The sequence below is a fragment of the Arctopsyche grandis genome, chromosome 4, assembly GCF_051622035.1.
Source record: "Arctopsyche grandis isolate Sample6627 chromosome 4, ASM5162203v2, whole genome shotgun sequence".
In the NCBI taxonomy this organism is placed as follows: Eukaryota; Metazoa; Arthropoda; class Insecta; order Trichoptera; family Hydropsychidae; genus Arctopsyche; species Arctopsyche grandis.
Window position 1 is genome coordinate 18,225,587 of NC_135358.1, and position 23,182 is coordinate 18,248,768.

At 31.9% G+C, this 23,182-nt stretch overlaps 1 protein-coding gene across 1 annotated transcript in view; it reads right to left on the minus strand.

Moving 5' to 3' along the window:
- The window catches only part of LOC143911007 (uncharacterized), a 901,246-nt gene extending 887,533 nt beyond the window's left edge, over positions 1-13,713 (minus strand). The window contains exon 1 of the mRNA XM_077429709.1: positions 13,429-13,713. The gene's annotated coding sequence lies outside the window, so the exon portion shown is untranslated. The remainder of the gene's footprint in view (positions 1-13,428) is intronic.
- Positions 13,714-23,182: the final 9,469 nt, after the last annotated feature.

Consider the following 23,182-nt stretch of genomic DNA (forward strand, 5'->3'; position numbering starts at 1 on the left):
ATTGAATATTTTCTGAGCAATCGTCTAGCAAAAGTGTGCAGTAAAACTTGGCTCTGAAATAATATAAGGAGAGACTCAGTTCCAGAATACTCCAGAATTGGTTTGTTTGCCGAGCACTTGGGCAATCAACGCCAGTCCGCATCCACAGTTTTCAGATAATGCATGCGCATTAGTGTGGATCTTTCGAAGGTGTTCTCCCCCTTTGTCCGGGGGTTTCGCCTGGCTATTAGTGGGGTACAACCACCACCCCCACACCCCCGACCACCCCCTTGGCCTGCTCTTCTGCGAGCTGATGTATTCATCATTCCACTCGGGGGCCCATTTAAATTTCAAATTTCCACATCAAGCGGCAAAAAGTATTCCGCCGTCGATGTCAAAGTTGCTTTAATATTATTCATCCGAGGATTCCTTTAAAACGCCGCGCTCGTCCGTCTGTCACGGCCGGGAATCCGCCCCCGAGCCCCTCACCTCCAACTTTTCCTATCCGAAATTATGCAAATTATTAAATTCGCGTCCATTTTCCCGGGAGAATGGCGCCTACAAATAATTGGTGGATTTTAGAAGCTTTCGACGCGAGTGAAGATAATTTCCCGCCTGTCTATGATACCAAGATGCAACGAACTTCAATGATCTAATCATACACCTAGGATATGTTTGTATTTGCATACAAATAGTCCACGTTTCGAAGCATCGAATTGCATAAATTCCAGTTCGGAATATAAATATGTACAAGTCTGTACCACGTAACCAAGTCTTGCCTATGTAAATGAGTCGAAGGGAAGGTATCAGATGAATGGTATACTGACAATGCCATCAAAAATAAAAATATATATTCAAATTCTACATAAGACCAATGCATATCTACATATGAATATTACGCGAATTAATTTTGCAGGTTGGGTTCAATTGTGAGAAAATCTAATAAATATTTTCGAAAGAGACTTTGTACCTATATGTAAGTATGTATGTATATAAGATTTGGTGGGAGCATCGAAAACAAATCAGTTTCTATGACGATATCGATATCGTTGAATATTATTTTTTTTCAATTCAAATAAATTTAATAAAAAAACGAATGAATGTTTACTATTATACTAACCACGTTTAAGCTGTTTATATTTAAAATACCGAAGGAAGCCGGGTAAAACCACTAGTTACTAATAAATGGAGTACGGGGATGCAATAAAATATGTACTTGCGTACACATTCGAAAATATAGAGTCTTATGTAGGAGGGCACAAACAGGTTTTTAGCTCGTCCAGAACAGGTTTTATCCCGAAGTCCGAAGCTGAACCAGTTTTATGGGGTAGGCACTTTACGTAACTATGAATATTATGAAAAGAAAAGCATCATACTTAGTATTCAAATACAGAATATAGTTTGAATTGTCGAAGACGTCTATAGGATTTTGTACCTTGTCTTGTAATTTTATTTTAGTCTAAAACAGTGGTAGCAAACTTAAAACACGTATGTCACTTCAGGATGCGATGATTTTTAAATAAAAACTTATTTTACTAAAATAAGTATTGTAAATGAAAAACAATAGCTTTTTGGCGAAATCAAAATGATAACGCGACATAATGTCTACGGACTAAATGATAACGGGACATAATATGACATTCATATGTTCATAAACGTTTTTTTTTAATATGTTCAAAAACGTGGATATTATTTTTTTTTTTGATAATTCGAATAGCACGTGTATTTGAGAGTATAATATTAAAATTTAAAGTTAGTTTACTCGTTTTCTTATTTACGTGTGGTACTTTTAATAACGTATTAAAAAAAACTAAGTCCTTGATGATGAATCGAACGTGCATTGAACATACACTAATGTTATGTAATTCTGTTGATTGTGAAAAGCATTCACAATTGACACCGTAAAAAATAGTTATAACGACCGATACTTTTAATTCAGTGTACTCAAAATAAGAAAGAAAAACACCCCCATTAAAATTTTGACAATAAAAAAGTGAAAAAAATCATTGTTTTCTTATTAGTACGAAGAATTCAAAAGTTTTTATGATAAATTTTGTTATTTACTATTAAATTTTGATTAGACTGGCTTATCTAATATTTATTTATTAATATGTCAAAAGACGTGTATACATAGATCTTCGTCATCACCTATTTTATTGAATTCTTGTACGTTTTTGTCGTTAAAAAATTCATTTTTGAACATATGAATGTCACATTATGTCCCGTTATCATTTTGTCTCTAGACATTATATCACATTATCATTTTTGCCGTAGACATTATGTCGCGTATACATTTTGTCGGGACATTTCGTTGTTGAACCATTACAGATACACTAGTGTTTCTGTTAACATCCGAATGCTCTTGATCAGTTTCGACAGCTTCAAAATATGTATAACGAAATAGTTGGACACTTCAATGGAAGCCCTCTGACAGGATTTGTATTTGAAAGTGCAGAATGATTTTCACTCTAGTTTGACGTGGAAAACAATCAATTGACCAAATATTAATATATACATACATACATACATATTATTATTTATTAATTCGAACCAAGCTAGAATAATTGCTTCGCATTTGTTTTTTGATAATTAACATTATTGTAATTGATAACTGCGATTCTATTTTTATTTTATTTTATTTTTCATATTTTTTTATTTATTTTTTATTATAGTATTATTTTTATAATTTTATTTCTTATTATTTTTAATGTATTGTCATTTTGATTTTTTGCTTTTTGTAATTATCTTACTTTATTGTTATATTTATTTCTTGCTTCTTAATGTTTAAATTTTTCTTTTTCTTTCACCTATTTGTGAATATTCTATAATGGCTTTTTTTTTAGTATAATTGTTATTTTTTGTTAACAATTTTGTAAAATTGAAAAGAAAAAACTGTAAATTTTCCTATTAAATAAATAAATAGCATGGATATTGAACGATATATATATAATTCATACATATGTGAAGGCCGATGCGTTAGTGAAAATTGATGAAGATGAAATACCATTCCTGAATTGTCTTCTATTATCTTATATGTAAAACCAATTCGCAAATAATTATATGTCACAACGAACTTTTCAAAACAAATAAGCATAATGAATTGTTAGATAAATATGTTGATTTATTTTGTTAAAAATATAAAATAATTTATAACGCCCTTTGTAAATAATATTTTAGTTTTTTGCTAAAAGTTTTACAGTCCCTGGTCTAAATCGTGCATTGGACAAGACTTTGCTGCGCTTTGAAGTTTAAATCGAAACTTACCCGGGAAGTCAAAGCTTGCGTTGCAAACGCTTTGAACATTTCATAGTATTCGAACTTCACTTAACAGTTTTCACGTGTATTACCGGTGTAACTCGTTCAAATCGAGATCAGAGATGCAATTGATGACAATGCACTAGCATTGTTAGCTAGCAATCATCTTCATTTCCTAGCTACTAGATTGCACCGTTCCAAACTGTCAATCGTTGCAAAATGAATACACAGAGGCATCAAGTAAATTGTACATACGTAACGAAACGACACTCAAACTACATAATTTAATTCATTAATTGCTATTTTTAATTTATACACATGCAAATACACACATATGTACATACATGCAATATTTTATTTTTTATTTTAATATTCAACTTTTACATATATAAATTTATAGATTTTAAATTTGAAAACATATTCAAATGTTGGTCACGAGGAACCGTTCCAACAATGAAAACGGATAAATTGCCAAACTCTGATAGAAAACGATAGACTTGGAGTCACAAATATCTGTATGGAGTCACTATATAAAGTCTGACCAGCAGCACTACAGAAATACTTCCGAATACATTATTTTCAATTGAGGTCAACCCAGGGCTTGAAGCTGAAAACCTCTCGGTGGTTAGAATTAACGTAACCACCGAACCATACTGCTGACTTAATTTATAAATTTACATATAAAGTTGCACATTTATAGTAACTTTTCCCAAAGTGAATGTTAATCTGCCTACACATGATGCATGTAGAAATATTAAATTGAAAATCTAAGGTGGAACTACACAAATTGGCATAATTTTGATAGTTTGGGTGAATCGATTATTTGTGATCTAACTAATTTAGATTATGTCTTGTGACAAATGAACCACACGCGGAATCATCAATCATCAGCTAACCAGCAACATGGATCAATGGTCAGCTTGTAATGCTTTCAATTGTGTGGTCACGGGTTCTATCCCTGGCTTTGTTGCCAGCCAAACCTTGAATATACTCGTATTACCTATATAAATAAATAAATAATGATTAGAACACACTGCATTGTATGGCATAGACGTACTCGTGGTTTCCAGCTGTAATGGGCGTATCTTCATATAATTTTTAATTCGTACTATACTATTATATCGATAAGTTATTCTTACATTTCTTCAAATATGGGAATCACCGTTATCAATGACTATCAATACAGCGATAAAATATCGACGAAAACACTCCAGGGGTTATTTTTGCCCTGGATCGTGACAGCATAGATTGGGCGTACTAGCATTTTTTACGTGTTCAAAATTATCTAAAAAATAAAACAACAACAAAATGTTTGTCTCTGTGTGTCTGCCATTAACTTACAAAAATTAACAACTACACATTAAAAGAATACATATTTAGGTCCAATTTCAATTTAATATTTTGTGTGTATCCTTTATTTACTTTTTAACACTATTCATATGTATTATATCTATATTTACAATTATCGTGTGCCTAGTTCCAGTGCTTATTTATTTACCTTAATTGGCGCACATATCGTCTATTTATATAAACACAACTTCACAAATAGATAATGTAATAAATTATTAATTACAATTTACACAACCATACGATCTTCTCGAATATTCAATGTCTATTTAATATTGAACGCCGAGTCCGAAACACAATACGGTCCACAAATAGCGATCCAATCAAACGAAATGCGGCGGCGAAACAGATTTCGTCCATTAATTTATTTCCACGTTTTGAGAAGTGCAATTTAATGGCAAGCCGATTAGATACCTATTGCGAATGGAATGGGAAACCACCGTCAACGTTTTTGGGCAACAGAAACCCCGAATGCGATAATTTCGCAAAGTTAACACTTTCCTTTTTATTCGCGACCGTTTCGGAACAGTTCCGGTCGAGTCGTCCTTATCGCTACGTTGTCCTAGCGCGAGCTGGTTGTAAACCGGCCCTTATTATGTTTTAAACTCGACTTTATATTGTCGAAATTCTGCCTCGGCCATTATTCGCCGAGCACAAAGAACTTCGCCTCAGATCCGCGATAAGCAAAAATTAACTCCACAAACTTTTAACTGATACGTTAACCGGCTCGTTACCGATGATAATTACTGGGTCAACTCTGAGCCTCCAAAGTCTCGGAAAGCTCCACTTTGAGTTTTCGTCTCTCAAAGTGTTCACCAACTGAGCGAAAAGTGGAGACACACGAATTTTCACTTACCGCTACACCCACCTACTTATTTATATATTCTTCGGCTAAAATTGACCTGAATTCTCAGGTCAAAGTATGATAACAAACGCTAATTCATATACTCTTTGCAATATAAAGAAGATTTTTTTACTTATAACAAAGCTTTTAATAACCAAAAAATAATGTCATAAAAGCTTGAAAGTTTCTCGAAATAATGCATAATTCATTCCTACGACTGTCATGTCATGTCTCTTTTCGGATATGTTGACAGAAAAAACACTCCCCACATTTTTTAATAGAGTTTTTAATGTCAATTTTTGAAAACCAGTCCAATTTTGTTTATTTTAAAAATATTAATTTAAAAATCGTTAGTTACCAAATATTTTTAGTAAATTTTTTTCAAATTTTTAAATTGACCGGAAATGGTACCTCCCTTATACGTACATACATAGGCGTCCCCTTTTTAAATTATCTCCCAAGCAGCTAACTAAATCAAACTGAAATTTTAATTATACAAACTGAAATTATACAAACTGAAACATAAATTATAAATTTTATAACCTAATATTTTTTAAATATTTTTATCTGAACCAGTACATAGTACTTTTACTCTAGAGAATCGAGTTTTTTTATGTTTTTCTAAAAAACCTTTTGGTTTATTGAACTGAAATTTCATATCTAGAAATTTAAGCTTAATACCAAGTTATTTATAAAATTTGGTAAGCATCCGTCAACCGGAAGTGACAGTTTACTCTTGTTCGATTTTTCTTCCACTATTTTTTTCGACATTTTAAAGACGCGTGCTCTTCACAAAAAAGTTCAAGTATTATTATTGTATCAATGAGATAAAAATAAAAAAAAAACATCATTAAATTTTATAAACCAGAAGTGGGAATATTTTGGGAATAAGTGGGAATATTACTTTCCTCTTAGAAAGGTAAAACATGTGGTGACCACGATACTGTCCACACCCCTGAACGTATCAAGCTGAAAATGTATATTTTTATTTTTTATGTACTCACTTAGATCTGATAAGGTTTTGGTCAGAAATCGTAAACCGGAAGTATTTTTTTAAACAATATTTCATTATTTTATTTTGACCTTTTAACTTATTTTAATCTTCTAGATATTTATTGTGTATAATACTGATTTTATTTGAACAAAATCCGACAACCGGAAGTAGAACTTTTGTCTTGTGCAAGTTTCCATACATTTGTGCTCAATTTGTATCGAAAATTCTGTCAGAGCTATTAGTATTTCACAATGCTGCCAGTATCTGTGAATGTGTCTGTGCGCTTCAATATTGAATTTTGTTTTTTGACATTCTTATATTCCTCAAATACATAGATAAAGTCATGGATTGGTCACATCCGAATTTTTTTTTTTTTTTGTTGCTCAGTGTTATCAACCAGTCTTCATACAGAACACACACGTATTAATTACATTAAAACATCAAAAAAATATGTAGATATTCGGAATAAATTTACGATGTTAAAGTGTTATTTAAAATATCTATCTATGTATATTTTATTTTAATAAAGAAAAAGTTCATATCATATTTTTAGAGGGAGTAGATTTTAAACTTTGCTTAGTCTAGGGGACGTCATTCTAGTCTAGGGACGTGCTTCAGACACTCGCTGTTTTTGACAAATATTTCAGATTGTACATATATTTTATACGCGCACTCAAAAAAGTTGTATGCTGATGAAATAACGCCATTGGTCTGTTAGTTTGATACACTTCGGTTAAATTTAATATGTGGCGCACATAGCGACAGCGCAATAATTTGCATACATGGCGCTCCCGCGAATCTCGTGAGCCAAGTTTTGCGTATTCGCGTTAATAAATACGCGGTCTGTTTACGAATCGAAGTATGTTATCGAGTTAAAATTCAGTCATCGAGTTTTGGGTATGTTTGCGTCGCGAGTTAGACCCGTAATCAGCGACCCATCTGGGACTGGCTGTGCGCACTCGCGCACCGATCGAAGTTATTAAATTAATTGAAGGGTCAAGTTGTTATTTGTCTTCGACTAGGAGGGCTATGAAAACCCTCTGAACGTCGACGACCCTCCTCTGGAGACCTCCACTCGACTGTCGCACTGGTCTTTACGAGTCGCATCAAAGCTATCGTTTCAATTATTATTTGTGAAACGTCTCGGATAAAACAAACATTAGTCGATCGGTAAACAGCTTTCGAGCTCTATTAGATTGAATTCAATTTTGAAAATGATGCTTTCATTGTAAATATGTGCCATTCATAATAAATTGCAACGTTCCAAGAAATACTTGAGTATGAAACAGGTTTCTGGATTCCATTTGTATTAATCAATTTAATTAACTTATGTTTATATGCATAGTTATATTATTATTTCTAAAGTGTGAATGTACGGAGGAAATAAAATAAGATACAGAGTAACAAATGGGTATGATGAACTTTGAACGATGAGCGTATGAATGTTACGTCAAATGAGATCTGCAAAAAGTCACATTACCAAGACAAATATATTATATGAAATCTATAAATTGAAAATATCTTCAAAACATGTAAATAGATGTAGAAAGTGGTGTCATAATCAGGACCGCCAAGCGGAATCCCGGGCCCTGGAAAAATAATTCTACAAATCAAAAACATATCTATGACAAATCAAAAAAAAATCTTATTGATATATTTTTAAATATGCGAAAAATCTATCAGAACTATTAGAAAAATACCTATATGTTAAATGCTATTTTTTGAAATAATCGAATAAGAAAGTATGATGATATAACAGGTACGATTTCACATGGACACAAATAATGCGCGGATCGAAAAATAATAAACATTTAGCATTAAAGAAATACATATATGAATTTTTTGTAGAATAATATACATAAAATATCAATATCGATCAGTCCAACGTCTCAACACGGAGCCCCACAAGTAGTCCGGGCCCTGCAATTTTAACCCCAGCTTCCCCCCCCCCCTTCTCGGCGGCCCTGGTGATGATTCCTATAACGACGCAGTAGATTGTTCTTTAGGTAGGTTAAATCGATGAAATATTTGTAAATACATATGTAAACTAGATCATTAAAACGTGATCAGTGATCGATTCTGAGTTGAAATCAGTCAAAATCTCGAGTTCGAATTTTCGCATGATCACAAAATTTCATCTATTGTATGTACATAGATAAAGTAAAAAAAATAGTTCAAAATGATGTTTGATAGACACAAATCAAAATTTCCTTACTGAAAATTCCATAAATGCTTTAAGAGACGAGTAAATTTATTTATGTTTTGTCTTCAACCGAACGCCTATACATACAAATAATTCGCCAGTGCCACGTATATATTTAGCTGACAAATACAGAAGTTTTCCGATAATTTAATTGCAACTGTATGTACATATGTATATCTGAATAACTGTATATCTTGGTCTATCACAGGCCACAACTATCTTTTGAAATTCTGTTCAATTTGTTGGTCCAATTTTTCAATCGCTCCTGGAATACAGAATTTTCATCGCCAGTAAATAATGACAAAATAAACAAAAATCCGGTAAAAAGTAAAAAGTCAGCCAATAAAAAAAGTACAAAGTTAGTAAACATCCAAGCATGTTAGAAAGAAACAGCACACACTTCGTTGCCACGGAAGCTCACAGTTTAAAACGTAAAATACTTCGATCACCGCATTTTATTTTATCGAAAAGTACTCAATTTTATATGTAGTGGCTTTCAAACAAAAGGTAGAAACGGAACACGAATGATCGAATTATTCCATTGATAGAATGAGGCTTATTATGGATTTCGCAAAGTTCTTCTATTGTGCCTCAACTACTATTTTCATCATAACGGTTGGAGTTGAGTTCGACTAATCAATTAACGTATGCATTCGTCTTGAATGCGAATGAAGCCAGTCTCCATCGTCGATGCCAACCACTCGAGATTTCAGATTTCCATGAACGGCTATCACCAATATTTGAATGGACAACACGAAATGTTGAATTTGCTCGTCAATTGGCAGATATCCGTCCGTCGATACCGGAAACCCAACCGAGCTAATATCGCCACGATAGTTTAATTGAGCTGACAACGAACACAAGTTACCTAGACTTACATAAATGTATACGTGTATGTACCTAGCAGTTCCTGATTGAACTCGCATATTCAACAATCAATCTATATTTGTACATACATATATTCATTGATTCAAGCTTAAATATCGTTTAACTGGTTTGGTGATTTTTCGACCATTCAATTTATATAACTAATATATTTGATATCAATTCAGATTATTATTAATTATCAGAGTGAAACTTGTTACCTAAGGCTATCCATAAAACATCAATTAATTAGAATCATTTATAGGTTACCTATTTTAACTTTTATTTGAACTGAAAATATGTATGTAGATTTTATACATACATATAAATGTAGTAAGTACAATATTTAACTTAATTAAATTAAATTCTTCCTTCCAGAGTTAGTGTTTTTAGTCTCGTTTTTAATTTATTGGTAACTTAAAATGCTTTTGGTCAGTTATATTTGGTCAAAATCTGCTTTAAAAGTCAATGAAGCCGATCTTCAAAATAAGGCCGCTACTTCCCCAAAGAATATATACATATACATATGTACATATAGCCTTTCGTTGGAGAACGAGACGATCGAGACGAAACGGTCAGTTTTTTGCCTAATTATTAGTTTATTGCGTTTCTCATTGATATTGATATCAAATTGCAAGAAATTCAGATAGATCTGCAAAGTTTAATGGATGCAAAAGTAAGATTTAAACTAAATAAATATAATTTTTGCATCAGCACTGAAATAACGAGTATATTTCCACAATTTTGGAGAAGGCAAGTTTGAATTTCACTGCATTTACATAGTCTAGTTATGCATCTCCTCTCAAAAGCTCGTAACCGTCTTGATGTTGTAATAATTATTATTTTGAATAAAAATACCAATAATTTTATTTTACTACCGCTATGTATGTTTAAAACTAAAACCTGGATAAACGTCAGTCATTTTTCAGAAATTCAAATTTCAAACGCGTCTTACACGATATTTTTGTACCATCGTAATGGCGGAGGATCCATTTACTTATATTGATGACCAAAATGAGCAATATGGCAAAGTATGAAAACGTTCGGATGAGAGGCAAATTTTTTCCTGAATTGTAATCGTAAGTGAAACGTAAAGGAGGTATGTAATAAAAAGAGGCGATCTCCGTAGCATTTAAAAATATTTGAGCCAGATATAAATAAACTCGCTAGTTTACACCAGGCACAAAGATCACACTATATAAAATTATCTATCAATTTATTACTTATGTTTAAAAAAATATATTACGTACATGTTCGAATATGTAATTATAAAAAAGTATGTGCATATCAAAAATATTATACTTTTAATATGTACTTTTTTTTCGAAAAAATATGAGGGGAAGCACAGAAAAATATTAAACGCAAAACGCAAAAAAGAGGTTGACAATAGAAATTGACAATAGTGAACTCATTTTTTGTCCAAATAAAAACCGACCGGTTCCTTAATAATCATCATCATCATTTACAACCGTTCACTATCATGTGTTGCTTCATCCAAATATACAACGCGCTTCCATTCGTCTCTGTTTTGACAACTCTAATGCATCTAATCCCACACATTTTCTTGATTTCATACTCACACAGTTGTGTCAAAACAGAGACGAATGGAAGCGCGTTTTTTTGCTCTCTAACTTTGTAGGACAATAGTAATTGACAATAGTCAAGTCTCTTCAACCCATAGTCAACCCTGGGAAATAATTACTGGGAAAGACCAGTGATTATATTGTAGGCCAGCGTTTTCAACCATTTTGGATCATGGCCCCCTTTTGCGCTTAATATTTTTCTACGCTTCTCCCCATATTTTCTCGAAAAAAAAGTACCTACATATGTATTAAAAAATATAGATATTTTTGATATGTACTTTTTTTTATAAAATTCGCATTTTTCGCTCCGGCCTAGTGTGTAGTTAGTCACTATTTAATTTAAATGCCAAAATTAATTAAGCTGTTATATTTAAACGTGGCGGAAGTCCAATTTCAGTTCCAAAAACACTATTTCTGTTTGTCGTAATTCACAAATTCCTATCACTTATTTTAATTCGATATGTTCAGAATCTCGGAAAAGCATAGGATAAACGTATTACAGGCCACCAGTATTTTTAAATATTGTTAGACGCAAAACATTTTATTTAATGTTTTGCGAAATATTTCTCGCAAAAGTGGTTGCCATTTTCAAATATAACGGCTCAATAAATAATTGACTTAAAATTTAATTCCCAAATAATGATACACTTAATGAACGAAGGCAAGCAAATTACATACTTAACTTTTGTCTGGAGAATGTCAAAATCACTAAATTGTGTACATCTTCGAATGTGTGAAAACAGCTTGTGACACAAGAAATTTGAGGAAGGCGGAAACGATTCTTGGAAGACCCAAAATTTATAATTACAGCAGTACACAGTATAATACGTTTTGAGAGGTGTTCGGCGTCGATCAAACTAATCGACCGCGACACAGCCGCGAAATGTTTTAACCCTTTCGGCGCGCGTAAGTGATTTATGTGCCACTCGCGCCAACCCCAACACGCCTTTTCAATTATCACTATCGCGCAGATTCGTGTCGAACGAGAACGACACGAATCCCCGAATTCTGGTAGGTTTATTATAAGGCATAACTTGCGATTTCCCGCAAAATTCACACCGACACAACAGGAATATCCAATTTTCTCGCGAAAAACCGCACACATGACAACGACGCGAATACTTGTCCTATATATCTACATATGTATGTATGTACGTGCACAAATACGCAGTACGTAAATATTCAAATATATCTACTCTTTATATAATACGAATATATTTCCCTACTTATGTGAGAGTATCGAAAAAAGTTTGACGTTTTATGCATATCGAAAGGTTTGATTGAAAGCGTCGTCGCAGAGGGAGCTTTCGATCGGAAACTTTATTGTTTTCATCATTTCGTAAGAGCTTTATTCTTATGCTTGAGAAGTTCAATAAAGTTTCTACGTTTCAAGGGTCTCAATGTTGACTATTTGAGATTATTATTATTTTTTTTTTGTTGATAATACATTTATAATTTGAATTTATTCAATCAATTTATTGAATTTATTCAATCATTTTTATTTATTCAATCAATTTATAATTTGAAACCTATCAAATTCAGTTAGCAAATGAATATAATATATAGGTATGTAATTCGATTTCATCTACAAAATATATATAGTAGAAATGACTTTTGACTTTTTTTATATATATATATATATAAATATATATATATATATATATATATATATATATATATATATATATATATATATATATATATATATATATATATCAGCGTTTCCCAACCTTTTTTGACTCACGTACCACTTGGTAGTAGATAATATAATATAATATGCTCAAAGTTTAATATATTTATCCACTATCTTATCATACTTCTATTATTGATACTAAATATATTATTGACTGTTTTAATAAAAACTCAAAATTACAAAGTACATATAGTATGTTTTCTTTTCATTAAATCTCCTTACAAAATAAATTTAATGAGATCCTTGTACTTAGTTTTTTTTTAAATTTGGTTCAAATGATGCGAGATTTACCCTTAAGTTTGGAGCTGGATTCAATCAATTTCTATATTTGTCTCATTGAAATATATGAAGAGAAAGCTCTCTTAACCAGTTCAGTGCTAGTAAACGGCGACAGAAATTTAGGCGCTATGTCATAAAGCTGTTCATATTCTTCACTAATACCTAGCCAAAAATTAATAACCTTATTTATTTCGAATTAAGTTTTTAAATGCTATACTTTGAAAGTTCAATCAAGTTCTCCTTTTCCTTGGTAGCTGTCCGAAAATGTTCATTATCAAAGGGGTTTGAAATCAAATTGTGTGCTTCTTAAGGTTTGGGAAGCACTGCGTAAAAGACGATTTCAGCCCTATTAAATATTCAATTATTTTTTCACGTATATTCCGAGACATACGACGCTTGTTTTCAGATAAGAAATTATGTAAATTTTCAAATACTTCAGTTTGATCATTTTCGATACATAAATTACAAAAATCTAATTTTCTAATCATATGTACTTTTAATTTCATCTGCAACATTGAAGATTATTGTCGAACTGTTCTCAAGTGTCAAATTCAAGTTATTTATTTATTGGAGCGTGAACGCGGTAAATTTAAAAATGCACTCCAAAATCCATGCCGGATCTGAGGAAAACGGATCGATTGCCAAATTTTCGATCATCGACTGTACATATTGACGTCAACGATGACTAATTAAGATAATGTTTATTAATTACTAGTTGTTTTACCCGGCTCCGCGCAGAATTTGTAATATAAACTGCTTAAACATGGCGAATCTAATAGCAAATATTCATTTGTTTTTTTATTAAATTTATTTGAAACGAAAAAAATATAATATTCAACCAATTGAATTTTCGACATGGAAATTTTATTTTGTTTTCGAAGTTCCCAAACAAAGATACAAACTTACAAAGTCTCTTTCGAAATTATATATTAGATATAGGCTTTGCCGCCTCCCCCAGGTATAATTAATAAATAAAAATATAAAAAATATTTAAATTTTTATGATTGTAAATCATTCATTCCTGCATGTCCGCCATTACTGATTTTTTTTCGCGTACCACCAAACTTCGACCGCGTGGTACGCGTCGATGTGGTACATATGTGGCTATAAAATGTATAGGATTGTCCATATTATAAGATTTAGTGTATTTATGTACATATGTATTATATTTCTACATACATAAATACTTAACATTTTAATCTAGAAGTTTCAAAAATAAAAACAAATAAGGTTTTGATAAATGTGTGATTGTATGTATGTATTATATGTATCAGTGGCGTGCGGTGGAAATTTTTATTTTTCTGTCACGCAGCTTATAGGATACAAGAGCATGCTTCGTGATGCGTTGCTTAAGTTAACGTTGAAAGTTGGAACTCACTAATGGATTATGCTTCAGATATATTAATAAAATCGAAGTCGAAATCAAAATTGATTTTAATTTTTTCATAGATTCTGGCGTGGTTTTTCCCACCGAGCGCTTTTTGCTGGGGCGCTTATGTACCGACCGTTTTGACAGAATACCAATTTTTGTATATATAGGTAAACAAGTGGTTATACCCGGCTTCGCTCAGTATTTGTAATATAAACCGCTTTAACATGACTAATCTAATCGTTAACATTTTATTAAATTTATTTGAATAGTTTTATTTTATATAAATTTATTTGAATACTCATTTGTTTTTTTTTTTTATTAAATTGACTGTCACGAACAAACAAACATATATATTAAGTCTCTTTCGAAATTATATGTACATATACCAGAATCCGGCGCCTGCGCCCCCGGTGCCTTCGCCCCCGGGAACTTCGAATGATTTGAATCGAAAAAAATCGAATCAGCACCTATGAATCGAAAAAAAAATAAATCGAATGTATTGTTTACGAACCAACCAACCAAGGTTACATATATGCAAAGTCTGAAATTATATATTAGATACTAAAACAATACAGTTAATTATTTAATTTCTTTGATTAATAGCTTTCGAATACATTTGTGACTGCAAACAAGCTTTTCATTATGTGAAGTGTTTGAATCAATGAATGAATTGATTCAGCGACAAATAGCGAATCCATTATTCTCCCGCGAAGCCCGAATGTATCAGCTTGTACGCCCTTTCAAAGAAAGTTTCTCAGAAATGCCAGGGGGTGTTGAAAGTTCCATTCTTTCGTCGGATTACATTTTGTAATTGCTGATTTTAGGGGGATTCAAATCGAATCAGAGCGTGGTCCTCTCCAATCAGCAAGCGACAAAGTTCGTAAGCGGAACGTTCGACATTCCACGAATGTTAATACTTGCAGCGTATGAGGATGGGTTTAGGGTCGATATTTGCTTGACAAATTATCGCTAGTCAAAACGTCGTACCACGTGAATATTTATACGTCTCTCGTTTGACAAATTGTCCCGTTAACGGGGACTAACCGCGCACGTGTCGACCGAATAACAATGAGAGCGTGCCGAGAACAGATTTCCTCGCCAAACAAACGGAGACGCTATTTCGTCAAGTTTTACGACACATCCAAAAAGAAGTATGTATTTTTTATTTTTATTTTTACCCGACATCGGATTTTATATCGATAAAGATTGATGCTGCGCGTGTTGCACGTAGACAAGCGCAATACGATTTGGGCTGAAACCATTTTTCCCAACACATTTTTAGGTGCATTGTTTTTGAGCATATTTTTTCAATACAAAGGTTTCACTACAATGTCTCGTAAGTAAATTTCCAAAAATATATTTGTGATTTAAATGTTTAAATGTAACAAAAATCAACATTTTTTTTTCATACTTTACACGGTTGTATAGAAAATAGGTATTTTTGAGACAACTCTTTCTAAGACGGCTTAGGGGAGGCTTTTCTCGTTCGAGGTGTTGAAACAAATGTACTGGTGGTAAAATGCAGGTATTTTTGTTTTGTAACTGTGAGTTTTTAAGACGATTTCCCGAATACTTATTACAATTGTTGAGACGAATCATCGCGTCGTGGAGTAAAAAGCGCCGAGACGGGAGAACTTTCACCCGAGGGAAGGAGGGGTTTAGAGTGCGGGGTGGTCTTAGAGGATGGGGTTGTTTTTGCCCGAAGGGTAGCAAAACCGTGGAATTACAAAGATTCAAAGGACGCCTTGGAAACGTTCCAGTCAAAACGCAAAATCGTCAACAAGAGCGCGTCTCGTAAATACTTAACGAAAAGCGGTTTCGAATAAACGATGAAACGATCGAAAAACAAAAATAAGATAGCAATAAAATTTTCAAATCAAAGTGATTGAAGATACAAATTATACGTTTAGAATTATTGACTCGGAAATGAAAAGCGGCTACGAATTATAAACGTATATATATATATATATATATATATATATATATATATATATATATATATATATATATATATATATATATATAATATGTATGTACATAGCGCATTTTCCACTGATCCATTTTGATAAAATTACTAAAATAAACGATGCATCATTTTCATTCGCTGCCATTACATTGATAAATATACATAGTACACCCTAATCGACCAATCAATCTAAAATTAGGAATGAATATGTATGTACTTCTGTTTACTATAGAAAATCTTCTCATATGAATATAATTTAAATAGTAAATTAAGTAGTTAATATTATTAATTTAATAAAAACTTGTCTTTCACATTTACATATTTCAAATATCTCAACTTTAGCAAGATAATTTTCCCATTATGTTTTGATCAAAGTGCGAATGAGATCCACTGGAAAAAATCGCTTTAAAAGTAATTATAATATTTTTTGAAATAATGACTTCTTATAAAAAATATTATAGATTTTTTTGAACCGATTGACCGTTCTATCACCGTGCAATATTTGGTCGATCTCAATTACGATTGTGGATTTTGAAAATAATAATGATTCTCATATTTTGAGATAAAATAATAAATTCTATTAGATGTAATTATTGTATATTATATTATTATAAAGCTCTCCGGAAAAGAAAATTTTTAATTCTTTTGGAAGAAGTTGATACACATCTCAAAGATTTGCTGATTGACAATGTATATACAGGGCACAAGATATGTTTTTATTTAGTTTCGAGAGCTATTACATACATATATAACCTGAAATAAGAACTTAAATTGAGAGAAAGGATTATAGTGCGACATATCTTTGAAACATGGAATGGCTTTTAAAACCAGAAATATTGGATTAATTTAACAAGAATTTTGCCGTCTTTTACTTCGTAAATTTGCAGTTGTAACATGAACATTAATATATATGAATGAAAATAATGTTTTTCAAAATAATGATCATCATAATAATGTAATAATAATGAATCATGACAATGATTTTTCCAATGAAATTTCAGGGAAATTTAGAATTACAGTTGATTGAATTGGAAAACGACGCTACGTTCACACAATTGAAATATTCTTATACATTTATGGAATGCATAGAAAAAAACTGATAAATAAAGGACGTTTATTACAAATTTATAAAAAAGTTAAATTATTTTATTTGACGATATTTTTCGAAGTACTAAAAAATGCAACAAATACATAATAAGTCGATCGCCATGAAAATTTAGATGAAAAGTAGATCCCAACCTCAAAAAAGGTTGAGTGCGCTTGATCTAGAACATAATCCTATAAAGGTCCGTTTATATCATCCAAAAACTGCACGTCAACAGGTCGGCATAACACTGGCATAACACTGTACGGAAAAGACTAGTTGTATTCATGCTATACAGCACCGTCCGTTTCCGACACGAGTATGCTTGTTTTGGCTGAGTGCAAAATTGACATACGGCGCAAATTTACTTGCGCATATTCTCGATTCAATGTTGTCACAGTATGACGTTTTCGAAAATATTCATATGTATGTATGTACATGGTAACTCTTTCGTTAGTACGAGCAACGCCCGTGGTTGATTTTATCAATTATAAATGTGAATGATTTTTCCATCAAAATATAACAAGTAGTTATTATTATGATTAAGTTTATTATTTTAATGATGTTATGATTGAGTGACTGGCCACAGTGACGCGTTAGAGTACTCTGTAATGTCACTGTGGCTAATACGTTAAAAAATAATAATAATAACATGCAAATATTTTATTGTGTCGAGCGTCATACACATTTTGAATGATAGGCAAAATGACATGACATCTTCCACGTTTTCCGATTCAAAATGAAAAATCGTCTCCGATTGTTCCGATTTTGCTTATTCATCACAAAATATATACATTTGGAGACGTCTCTTTTGCTTTCGGCGTAACTTTCGCAGAGCTTGACACGTCACCTAAGCCACGAAAATCCTTACGCCGCACTACAGCATCAAAATCACATTTCAAACGACAATTTACATTTATAGAAATACCAAACAATATATTTATATGCTTACATACATCTGTGCATATACACAGAATCCGATTTAAGTATTCATACAAACAGTTAAAAAATCACAAATACAGAAAAATCTTTATGAATCATTCCAAATCTATCTCTGTGTAACAATTTTAAAACCATAATTGTAAAAATGAAGCGATAAAATACGAAGTGCAATAAAACAGTTATTATTCTACCCTGAATAGATATAACTTTGGATTTACGAGGCTTGCATGTAGCATAACGATATATATATGTATATGTATGGTAGTTATCGCATTGACCCATTTGATAGCATACGAACGAAAGTATTCAATCGAGAGTTGGAGGAAACTTTTGTTTGCAGAGTGGATGTACGGTCGTTGCGGGATTCGGATCCGGGATTAGCGGTACGGGGTGCATCCGGATGCATCCTGGAGGGCTCAGCATCCTATTAAAAGTGTACCCCGGCTCGTAATTACCGACATTAATCTCGGTCGATGCACCGGAAGTTGAATTGAATCGCGTACGAGCTCGCTTGAGGCACCGCCAGCCCGCTTCGTCGATAAGCCAGCCGCGGCTTAAGGGTTAATACGTGCCGCACCTCAGATACAAAATTCCCATTTACTATACACACACCGAGGATTACAAGACGTTATCCTACTCGATATTGTTTCATGTAAAAATTCAAACCATATACAATGTACATACATATACATATTATATAGATATGTACATATGTACATAATTGAATTATCTTAATACAATAATGTATTCGATTTTCTCAATGATGTGTGGAGTATGTCTATTATTATAAGTGTATGTCTATTATTTTCTATAATGACATACATATAAGTGTATGACTACGATGACATATAAGTGTATGTCTATTATTTTCAGCAAGCTCTGGGTGTTTATAAAATCAATGCCACCATCGAAAATCCGATTACTTTTATTTACTAATACCATATTAACTATTTATATAAATATTGATCGTAACAATTTTGCGCATTCAAAAATACAATAACAGATATGTGTATTAATTTAGACACACAGGAAGTCCTCGCCTTACGACGATTCACACTTACGACCGAAAAAAATCAACGATTTTCATAAAATTATTTTTTAAACATTACTTTTAAAATTTTTAAAGCATTAAATCATGGGCTGCCGTTACACCACTGTCCTTTAAAATAAGTTAAATGGCGCATATTTTCGATAAATAAGTAAATATGCACATTTTGATTTGAATAAAATTGATAAATTTTCTTATTATTATTATATTTTGACGTGTCTCCGTCGTAATTTGAGGAAGACCTGAATTTTTATTTTTTATTTTCATCGTGTATACTTTTTTCTTTTTTTGTTTAGCCATAGTGACGACATGGAACTACACTGTAATGTCACTGTGGCAAAATTGTACTAAATAAATAAATATTATACATATGTATGGATATTATTAACTATTTTTGGGATAAGTATTTGTATGTACATATATTATTAAAAATTTTGGGTTAAGGCCTGATTTTAAAAATTATAATATATGCATATGTACATATCAGTGCCGTGCCGTCATTGGACTAGGGTGATTAGGCTAGTCCCTTAAAATATTTTACATAACATTTGAAAATATCAACAAATCAATTACAATAAATTTAATTCGTTGTCTATATTGATTGAGTTCACTCGGATTAGCGAAGTTCAGAAACCAGAATCAGCCTACCTGAGGTAGTGGATTTTTATGGTATTATTGTCCACCGCGTCGCGTCGTTCGCTTGCACATACATATGTACATACTCGCCGTTTTAATACTGTTCCCTTCGCAGCACTGGTGAATACACATTATAGGTGTTTCGTCGAAGACAAAACATTTTTCAATTTACTCGTCTCTTCAAGCATTTGTGGAATTTTCTGATTTGTGTCTATCAAACATCATTCGAAACATTTTTTTTTTTAAATAACACATATTTACTCATAAATTCTTGAGTAAAAATACGGCAAGGGAATCGGCCCACGAAATGATTCCCTGAGAACATATCGGTGCGGATGGCGCGGAAACAAATAACGAGGGCTTGAAATGTTGCATTCTCGATCGATTGTTCGATAAATCATTCAGAAGATTAAATTATGGAGACACACAAAATGTTATTAAGAGTTTAAAAAGTCACGGTTTATGTGAAAGAAAAAAAATTGATTGCATTTTTATTTAGGTTGACGTATAATATACTATATTAAAGTTATATAAGACATTGTTGTAAAAGTAAATAACGATTCTGTATTAAAATCGCATTTTCTTCCGTCGAATAAAATGAACTAAAATCTGTTTGCCCTCTGACAAAAGCTCCAATAGAAACCTTTTTGATATTTGATATGATAAAAAACACATACAATCGAGCGTTTTAATCATATATGAAAAGCGGAAAAAAAAATACGAGAGAAAAACGAAATTTCGCGTGCAAAGAATATTTATTCGCATCGCACGCGAATGTAAAATATACAAATAAATAAATACATAATAAATATCCAAATTTTTGCACGGTTTAAAATTCAAGCTTAAATACACTCGCGCGAACTCTACATACTATTTATTATATATTATTATTTGAACTCTATTTTGATTGCCCGCTAGCTACTGCCGTTAATAAATCAAACCTATTTACAACGTCGTAAAATACAACAGTTTCCAAACGTTAACATACTGTTTAAAATCGGCGATAAAACTCTTTTAATGGGATCGAGGCGTGGTTTTAATACCACTTACATACACAAATAATTCCAAGTGATCCAACTATTTTTCAATTACGATCTTAATTAAATTATTTGTTTGCAGCAAATTGAATTTCAGCTTGTTTAATACGTTTTAGAATACACATACATATATACATATGTATGCATATATTTATATAATGTATACCAGAAGAGTGAGTTTTGATTTTTAAATGCTTTTTATTATTACTAAATAATGTTCAAAATACATATTATATCTATTTTAATAGCTACTGATCTTCTGATCATTTTCTATATTACAATGTTAATTTAATCATAGTACATATTATATTATTCTATTGTTAATGTACAGCATAATAGGAAAAAAGCTGATAAACCTATTTACAATTCTTATAAATGCTTGTAATACATCTAATACATAATATTAATTAAAGACTCTCTAAAGTCGATGATCTAAAGCAGATTGTGTTTAGGTAATCGAAGAGTGAGTCACATATATTGTATGTACATACATGTACATATGTTTGTAAGGTCATGAATATCTTCTTTTGCATCTGAACAAATAGTGAATACAAAATATCTATTTGTGGTACATATTGTAATAATAAAATCAAAGCCCAAAACCTAGTCACAGTGAATGTATCGTAAATTCTTCTTTGCCCTACAATTTCATCATTTGAACAACAGCGTATTTTTTTAAATTTTCGGATATTGCAGTAGAGAAAAGCTCGTATAAAAGATAAATGTAAAAGGATGTAAGACATATTGTTCATCAGGGTGGATATTGTCCTTTGAAATGGAGCCCGTCTGGCGACATTAATACGTATTATGGAGATATACAATTGTTGGGCATACAAAACGTAATGATCCAACTGTCACACGACGTCACCGCAAAAAGAAAATCCCTCGTCATCTACCCTTTCCATTGCCTTTCGTACGTTTTCTCCTTCTCGTTCGCTTCAACATCGCACATATGGCTTTCTGGCCGTCACATATACTGAAATCGACAGAAAATTGGAAAGTCTACTCGGAACAAACGATATTCCCCATAGAAACATAATTTCAATTAATGCGATTTCCTTATTCCTTTGTAGTCCTCTTTTATTAATTAATTATATGTATGTATATGTATATATATGTATATATCAGACTGCCGTATGTGTTTGGAACGATTTAATTACTAAGTTACCAATTAATAACACAATATATAAATGAAATAATATCTAAAGACTAGCGTAAATAAAACAAACAATGTTATTTTCTTCAGATATCAACCTAATCATATCCTCGGCATATGTATTATTATTTATTTTTTTATTAATCTGAGGGAGAATTATGATGCTGGCGGATCATAGACCATATTCAACGTCCATTATTTTGGTAGGTACTAATAACACTGAGTAAAAAAATCAATTTTTTTCTTATCGGAGCGGAGACTAATTTATCTTCACTAAATTCAAATATGACAATGATTTTTATCGGCTTCTTCTCGTTTATGAGATATAATTGTTTAAAAAAAAGCGCAATTTTTACAGATTTTAGGCTTTTGCAGTTACTCAAAATCTAATATTTTTGTGCCAAAAGTGAGTATTGGTCGGATGATTTTTTCTTTTAATTTTAATTTTTGTAAACGCTTATATCTCATAAACGAGAAGAAGCAAATAAGAATCATTGTTATATTCGAATTTAGTACGTCAAACTTAGTATCTATAGATTGATTAGTTTCCTCTCCGATATTTTTTGTTATTTTTCAGTGTTCTTAAAATCAATATTATCGATCTTTTTTGTTTAAAAAATAGTTTTTTTTCTATATAGTATAATAATTCCTTGAAAATATAAAGCAATTGCCAAGTTCGACCTCTGATGTGACAATTTTTTCATTCATGCCGTTATTACCATCCGACTCTTACTTATCACTAGTCACCGGAGCCTGAGGGGGCCGTGTATTGTTCAAAGGTTGTAAATGCATTGTTAAAGGTTTGCCGAACAATGGATAGCACTGTGACTATCCTACCTCTACTTATCACCTAAGAAGGATTGACGTTGGAAGGATGCGTTTCAAATAACAATAGAGAGC